The 8,866-nt window shown below is 50.8% G+C and overlaps 1 pseudogene; it reads left to right on the forward strand.

Annotated features, from left to right (window-relative positions):
• The first annotated feature begins 332 nt into the window (after positions 1-332).
• Positions 333-1,769, forward strand: LOC149365893 (uncharacterized; annotated as a pseudogene).
• Positions 1,770-8,866: the final 7,097 nt, after the last annotated feature.

Genomic DNA, 8,866 nt, shown 5'->3' on the forward strand with positions numbered 1-8,866 from the left:
CCGTCGCCGTCAGATCTGGCCGGTCGCAGACGCTTCCTGGGAATGGCGAACTTTTATCGCCAGTTCATCCCGGATTGCGCAGCGCTGCAGGCGCCTTTGACAAAGTTGTTGAAAAAGAGCGGGGGTGGGGGAGGCGGCAGGTTAGAATCAAAAAGGAACTATTTGTGGTCTAAACTATGCACAGGAAACACAAATTAGAAACAGCAAATTAGTGCTATGCTTGGAAAACTAGTAATGCATAAAAATATCCGAAATTCCAGGGGGGGGGGGGGCGCAGCCCCCCTCCCCCTTCTTGCCTTTGTCGCTCGTTTACAGGCTCTGGGACTTGGGGTTGAAGCCGACAGGCGGACCGGTGCACGTAAGCGCCTTGAAACGTTACGTGCAGCGAGATGAGTGGGTTGAGGACACAGCCCGACCCGCGCCGCAGTCGGAAGACGAGCGCTGCGATCAGCCGGTGAACTCCGCGTCCCGCTATAACTTGCGCCATATATGCAGGAATAAAATCTGCCTGCGCGGATGAACGTACGGGCCGCTCATGTCGATCAATGTTACGTAAGACTCTCTTGCGTTACCTAACCCTCATGATTCTCGTGAGGGCCGAAAAGCTACGTAGCACGCGCTGCGGGAGTTGGTTTACATCTGTGTCGACCTTTTCCCCGACGCAGATGGAGAAGCAGGCACCGCCGAAGCGCCGCCGGTCGCCCCCGACCGGCGGTCAAGACCCCCAACGCCAGTCGCCGCCACCAGGCGGCCACCCCACCGGGACCCGGATGGACTCCCCCGCGGTACCTGTGCCCCCACCTCTGGCCTTCGCCGCGCCGCGGCCAGCTGACCTCGCCTGTATCGGGGCCGGCAGCACCCAGGGCTCATGGGCCCCTCCCGCCGACCCGAAGCTCGGAGCCTCTGGCCCCGGTCCAGCCATCAGTCCAGCGTTTGCCGCCCTGTACCCATACGGTGGGTAACCGACGGTGGGTTTCGAACCTGCCACCTGTCACAGCCTGCCACCTCCCAACGCCGAGGCACCAGCACGCCACTACTGCAGGAGCGAGCGAAGCGGAATAGGCCCCGGGGAGGCTCTTCAATCTCTTTCGGGGGCGCACCGTCGCGGATGCAGACCGTCGCGGATGTGATCCCACGTGGCAGGGGCCCTGCACTATCGCAGGACACAGGGGGCCCCGGCAGAAGACCGGCGGGCGGCGGCAGGCCCCAGCGCAGCGGCCCGTCAGATGGTGGAGCGGGCGGGCCAGGAGCCTCCCAACGCCGAGGCACCAGCACGCCACTACTGCAGGAGCGAGCGAAGCGGAATAGGCCCCGGGGAGGCTCTTCAATCTCTTTCGGGGGCGCACCGTCGCGGATGCAGACCGTCGCGGATGTGATCCCACGTGGCAGGGGCCCTGCACTATCGCAGGACACAGGGGGCCCCGGCAGAAGACCGGCGGGCGGCGGCAGGCCCCAGCGCAGCGGCCCGTCAGATGGTGGAGCGGGCGGGCCAGGACGCTGAATTTGCGGAATGGCTCTTGAAAGTCGCCGCCCGCCACGCTAGTGCCACCTTTGCTCCCCGCCCGGGCCCACCATCCTTGACCGCGGCGGCTCCCTCGCCCACGGCAGCTGCGCCTGCGGCCCTGGTCGTCCTGGCCCCGGACCCCGAGTCGGCGGCCCTCGGGCTAGTCGCCGTGATCCAACCGGCGACCGACGGAGCGGCGGAGTCCACATCCCCCGAAGACAGTCTGGGGATGGACTTAGACATCTGGTCCACGGAGATTGAATAAAATCATGTTGTACATACTTCTCTGTTTGGGAGGCTTCTTTAGGAGGGGAAAATGTGGGATACACAGGTATCCTTCACCGCCCCAGTGCCGAGTCACGGACGCGCGCGCCGCCGGGCATGGGGAGAGGAGGCACTCGGCCACTCTCCTCGTTCCCAACTCGGACGTGACGTCACGACTACGTACTGGCCCCGTAGGGAAGGGGGTATGTCGTACCTTGAGTGCAACCGATTGCCCTATCGGGGGGCAATGTCCGAGGGGTTAAAAAGGTCACAATATCACAAAGTATTGGTGAGCGCTATCACAGGGACGAACACAGGGCGTGATTGTGATATTGTGATTTGCTCACCAATACACCCAACTAGCCCAGTAGTAGCTCTTTTGAAATAAAATGCAGCGCTGACAATGTACAGCTCCATAGAAGTGTCCACAGGTGAATTAAGGTGACTGACGTCTATATGCTCTAGCGGAAGCAGCCCAGCCTAGAAAAGATGGAGGGAGCGTAGCCGACCTGCGCCGGCAGACTTCGCCTGCCGAAGCGGCTTTTCCCCGTAAAAAGGGCCCCCTTCCAGCCAGTGGCGTCGGCCGAGTCTCATGAGCCTGCTAGCGTAACAATGCAGGAAGTGGCAGATGAAAAGGGATATTCCCCTCCCTCTAGCAGGTTCATGAGAATCGGCCCACGCCATTGGGTGGAAGAAGGGCGGGAAAAGGCTGCACAGACACCTCTCATGTCCGTTCGCTGCTTCCGTGTATGTTTAAGTTCATGGGCTGAATAAAGAAGTGGGAAGGTGGCAGGCGGCGCCCATTGCCCTTTCAGTTTCAGCAGAAGTTTCAGCAGAAACTTCATTGCAACGGGATATGTGCCACAACCATACTCACATGACGGCGGCAGCACCGCGCGGGCTTGTTTGCAAATATATGCTGTTCGGCCTCCGTCAGTACAGCGTGACAACTTAAGATGTTAAAGGACAGGACGATTATTCCTTAGACATTTGCGCTGAATGCAAGTAGCTCGAATTCATAGCTAATACTTAAGGCGTGTGTTGTTACTGCCGTCAGCTGTCGAAACGGCGACACCGCGGCCACGTACGGCGGCATCTCGTTCGCTGACACTGCTCTGGTCTTAACACTGCTCTGGTCGCAGTGTTAAGGCATGTTTACGAGCACTTGTAAGAGTTATAAATTGTTCTATGAGGCCATTTTCGCTAATTTCATGCTCAAACTGAAACACGTTTTCACCAGAACACTAGTCGACATGAGCACGCAGCAAGTGTGGAAAGTTACACATAAGTTCCCTGTTTGTGTGGACCCGCGTGTTGCAGTAACGTTTCTTCGTTTCCTGTGTGCGGAGAAGGAGGCTGACAGACAAGGTGATCGCATTAGAAAGTGATAAGAATTATTAACCGCCTTTCTTTTCGTACTGCCCCGCCGCGGTGGCTCAGTGGTTACGGCGCTCGGCTGCTGTCCCGAAAGACGCGGGTTCAATCCCGACCGCAGCGGCTGAATTTCGATGGAGGCGAAATTCTAGAGGCCCGTGCGCTGTGCGATGTCAGTGCGCGTTAAAGAACCCCAGATGGTCGCTTTGGGACGTTAAACTCCAATAAACCACTCTTTTCATACTCTTGAGTCAGTAAGTTGGGAAAAGCTTCACTTCAGGATAACACACACACACAAAAAAAAATGGCAGCCAACATAGCCTAGCTGTTTTTCACCTTTCACTGTACAGAACTTAGTAGAATTGACATCTGAGACAAATTCTATAATACTGAACTGTCGCTGTGCAGCAGTGTCATTCGTACACTGTTTATGTGCTGAGCATGCATATGAAGTAAATAAATGTCTACGTCTATAGCTTGCATATGTGATGCATTGCACGCTTGCATGTAGTAATATTGCACTTAATTATTGACTAATTGAGAGGTACATTGGGGATTTCAAGAAGTGCAAGATGCTACAAGGAAGGTAGAGGCTGGTCTAGTGGTCGTTGGGCCCATAACGATCAAGAGTAATAATCATGCTATAAAATTAGGTTTTTTTAAATTATAAAGCCAAGGAACGCATTGTGTTCAGGCATTCCAGACTTTTTGGTATCACTAGTGTCTTAGGGATGGTTTATCAATGTGCAAGGTGTGCCGCATTGTTAACGCCAAAGCTAAAACTGGATGCGAATGTCTTTTGTTCAACATTGCACAAGACTTTGTAACAGGAACTTGTAGAAGATTCTGAAAACAACTCGTATCAAGCTTCTGTGTGTGCTGTAAAAGCTGAAGCATGATATTTTTTTTGTACGCTCGACCATACTATTTATTATAATTTACTATTTGTCACAAAGATCTCCTGCATTAAACTAATTTATTACATGCTGTAGAAAATGCGCTGCAAAAGGTTTTGCAAGACAAAGATATGATGTTATACCTACAGGACAAGAAGAGTTTTTTATTAATAGCTGAGAAACTTGCTCCTCTTGCAGTTCAACAGTAAAGCTGCCCACGTCGAGAGCTTGTTCTGCTTTTGGCTGGTGTTTGCTTACTGTTTTGTCTTTGTGCCTGACTTTGTTTACGTTCAATAAAACTTCTTTTGGGGCTAGTTAATGCATTTTGAATCTAAGAAAAGGAGCAGCACCAAAGCATGCAAACACAAACAAAGAAAGGAGAAGAGACAAGCGCTGTAGTGCCTGTTGTGGTGCCTGTAGTGAAGCTCTGCAGCAGGCTTTGATGCCTTGTTTTGGCATAGGTTTTTATTAGGAAAAACTGAAGGCAAGCTCATCTTTTGCCTAGCTGCTAGCGTTGTTACTTACCTAGCTTACCTTGAACACTGTGCATACAGTGCGTAAGTTATACATCTCCACATTTCTATACATAGCTAGGCATCAACAGCTGAGGTGCCAACCATTGGCGACATCTGTCTGTACACAGGCTGGTGGTTCTCCTTCAACTAGGCTCAGAGCACAAAGTACACGACAGGAAAATGTCCACAGGCTCTCCTTTGCTTTGATGGGAAGCAACATTGATTTTACATCCTTGAAGCTAGTGAACGTTCAAGAGATGACATAAAACAAAGCATTTATTTTTGTACATTTTTTTCATCGACCTAATGCAGCAACCAGCATCAGGAAATCGATTACAGAAATTCTTAACATTCAGAGGCGCAAGTTAAATGTAAATGACTTGTAATGTCCCACACCACCATGTAGGGTTTGAAGTGCATAACTATGCATAGTTAATTTTGTTTGTGAGAAAAGTTCTTGTGCATCCACCAAAGCTGCAGTAAGTGGACGCCTCTCACTGCTGGAATAGCTGCCATGTAACTTCCCATCTGGGCTCTTGGCGCACATAAGTAGATGTTTTCAGCCTCAAAGTCTCGGTGCATGCTTATCGGGGCATAATTCGTACATGCAGAAAGACTAGAGTAGTGCTGAAAATTCAACACATTATAATGCAGTTGCATTTTGCATTACAGCTCATCTAAAATTAAATCACTTGACAGAGTTGTTAAGCATGCCAGATTCTGCAGTAATTATTCCATAAAGCATAGCAAATATCCAACGAAAGCAATTAAGCAGACAAGTACAGGCATCGCGCAATTAAGCTTACATCGCGCAGCGCACGGGCGCCTTTCGCGCTTCGCCTCCATCGAAACGCGGCCGCCGAGTCCCGGATCGGGTCCTCCGACTTAGTAGCCGAGCGCCCTAACCGCTAGGCCACCGCGGCGTGTATAGAAAAAGTATCGAAAGTCCTCTGAGGATTTGCACGGTTCAAGCTCCTTGCCGTCGTAGCCACCCAGCTACAATGTGCGCACCAGTGCGCTCGTACGTAATGCAAGGCTGCAGTTGCTGGTAGTCCATATATTCAGCGCCTGGAAGCACGAAACCTCAAGGAAATATGTACTCTAATATATATTAGAGAACTATGTAGCAGCCATATGATAACCGTAACAAGAAGCGGACTTTTCAGCGAGTGAATGAAGCGTCCTAAACTTCAGCGCGAACAGACGACGCATGCCGAAACGTTCGCACTTACAACGCTTTTCCGCCCTTAATTCCAATACGGAACGTCGAGTGTGGGCATAATAATGCACGTAGAGCATGCTGACCTTTTTTACGACTTCATTCGCGCGTATTAACTTATTAAGAGCGAATTTAAGCTTGGTAAATCCGCACTTCAAGCAGAGCGCAGTACACGCGCATCTCGCCGAAAGACCCGGAAGTCGGAGTACCCAGCAAGCCTTGCGGCTCGTTCAGATCGAAGGAGCAGCAGCGACCACCATTTAAGCGGGATTCACACGAGGGAGAAGTCCACCTATATATTTACGCTTTATTTTCTATTATTTTTATTTTATTGTTTATCCATTTTAGCTTGGTGGACCTTTGCATGAAAGCTTCAAATACTTTTCTGTTTTGTTTTCCCCTCACGTGCATCTTTTTATGATAACGCGCTATTCGAAACACGCTACACAGGCTCGTTTTTTAGCGTGGCCGGCGACATTGCCATTCAATCCTCGATCCTTTCAAAATTAGTATTCAGAGCAAACTGACGAGGAGGAAAGAAGAAATGCACAACTATGAGGCCACTCCAATTCGCCAAGTTCAGCGTAATCTCTTCATCGAGTTGACAGGTTTGATGAGAAGCGGGTCAATAGGGCAAACGCACACTATCTGTGATCAATAGCCCCGACGGGCACCACCACATTTATGTATACCCTATTTAGCAAGTCAGCTCTCGCTTAACCGTTTAGAGATCGTGCATAAAGCACAAGGATAAAGACTCTTCTTCATCGCTCCTAACAAGATTCCAGGTACGTGTCTGAGGGTTAACGCAATATCCAAGGGAGACCAGTCTTTCGCTTACAAACGGGTGACCCTGCGTAGTATGCAAGGAAGAACTTGTTTACGATGCCTTCTCATCCCGTTGCGGACGCTGGTTGGCGGTTGACAAACAGGTCATTGCGTAGGTACAGGAAATGTTCCAGCCAAGTGAAACTGTGGCCGGGCAGCTGTCTCGCTAGCCATACAGCCTAAGCTGCACGACAGGATGTGGCTGTCCATAGGGAACAAGATTGCTCAGTGCAACAACGCCTGCCCAGTGCAAACCACTCAACAAGGCATGACTAAACACTTCTAGGGGCGCAACTTGGCTTGCTAATTAATTGGCGCGGCGAATTACCGTAATTGATTATTATCACTACTAATGACCGTTAATAAATATGACACTAATTAAATAACAATTAACTTTTGAGCAGACGGAGATTTCTATAGCTGAAAAGCTTTAATTAGAAAGTTGGATAGTGCGTATAGAGAAGCTCCTAATGACACGATTTTCGCGACTGTACATATAATACAAGGTGTTTCACGTACAAGCGTTTGCGGGACGGCAGGCTGGAAACGCTGATTGGTCAAAAAAATATGACGTCATACGCGTGACGTCATAGGTCACGTGATATTTAATGACGTCATGTCCGGTTGGGGACAGGCATGTTTTCCCTAGATTTTCCCCCGCCACCGCTCGTCAGCGGACGGGGCTGCTCGCGAGGAGCCGAGAGGCGAGGAGGCAGCGTGCACTGCAGCGTTGCCTCCTCGGCGTGTCCCCGTCATGTCTTTCGACCCGCCGCGGTGGCTCAGTGGCTATGGCGCTCGGCCGCTGATCCGAAAGACGCGGGTTCGATCCCGGTCGGGGTGGTCGAATTTCGATGGAGGCTAAATTCTAGAGGCCCGTGTACTGTGCGATGTCAGTGCACGTTAAAGAACCCCAGGTGGTCGAAATTTCCGAACCCCTTTCACTACGGCGTCCCTCATAGCCTGACTCGTTTTGCGACGTTAAAACCCCAATAAACCATAAACCCATGTTCTTCAGTGCGCGCGCGAGATTAAAAAGCGCACCTGTCGCGCTGCGCTGTCACACTGCATGCCTGCTTCCGTGCATTTCTTGCGGACTCCTTTCAGTCATACTTAGCTATACTTTGACCAAAAGGCTTCTTAAACAGTTATTTCAAGTTTTATTGCTATGTATAAAGAATATGTTTGTAGCAGGTGCGTGAGCCCGAACAAAAGAAAACTGTTTTTATTCCCCTTCAGTATTCCTGCTTATCGAGACTTGAGTATTTATATGTTGCAGTACATCTTTTTTCAGGCATCACAACTGATGTTTCGATGTGTTTGGTAATTGACTTCATTGTAGCTTCATACTTGCACCATTTAAACTCTGCACATAGCTCTTTTTTCACAAAAGGAAATGTGATTAGGTTTCTGAATAGAGCTGTGCACGGGCCGCAATTTCGAACCCGCGCCCGGCCCGGGACTTAACCTACCGACAGGAAGCCCGGCCCGACACTGAAGGACCCTGAGCACGCTCGTGCTCGGCCCGACCTGCAAAGCGGCGACGACACAAAAAGAGAATTTCAGGAAAATGAGTTTATTTCAATGACATTCAAATTTTGACCTCGCATTCCAGATCACAGTTTGGGATTATACACAAGACACAACGCATAAAGGTATAGATTTATCACTCTAAATATGCAAGTTGTTCATTGATGATGGCTTGATCGAAACAAGAGCGGCGCTCTTTCATTACGAATCCTGCGGCGCTGAAATTTTTCTCGCTGCTTGAATTGGTGGCCGCAACGGCTAATACTTCCATAGCAAGAGAAACGCTTGAAGTATGAAGGGGAATGACAGACGTGGTGTCGTAAGCCATGGATGGCGTGCCACAACAGGAAGACTTTTTGACTTGTTAGAGGATAAGCGAGCAAATAAGCGACAGGGCGGCGCTATACTGCGAATGCCGATGTGGCCGCGACGTCCCTGCTTGTACTATTCACGGGAAGGCACGGTGCTGTGTTCACTTTGCTGACAAGCGATTACGGCGAAACGCAGCACTGCGCCAGAATAGTACAAGCTGAGCCGTAGTGGAGGCGCCAGTGACATTCTTCTAATGCTTTTCATGTGGTGCCCCCCCCCCCCCCCCCCCCTCCTTCGCTCTCGCCCGCGACTATTGTCCGTCTCCCCGGCCGGAACCTGCCGGGTAGGCGGACAAGAGAGAAGGCTGCCGGCTCTGCGGTGCGCTGCGAGTGGCGAGTGGAAGAATTTAACCTTTTCCCGATGTGCT

Source organism: Amblyomma mixtum, chromosome 1 (genome assembly GCF_055824585.1).
Source record: "Amblyomma mixtum isolate Tamu chromosome 1, ASM5582458v1, whole genome shotgun sequence".
Taxonomy (NCBI): Eukaryota; Metazoa; Arthropoda; class Arachnida; order Ixodida; family Ixodidae; genus Amblyomma; species Amblyomma mixtum.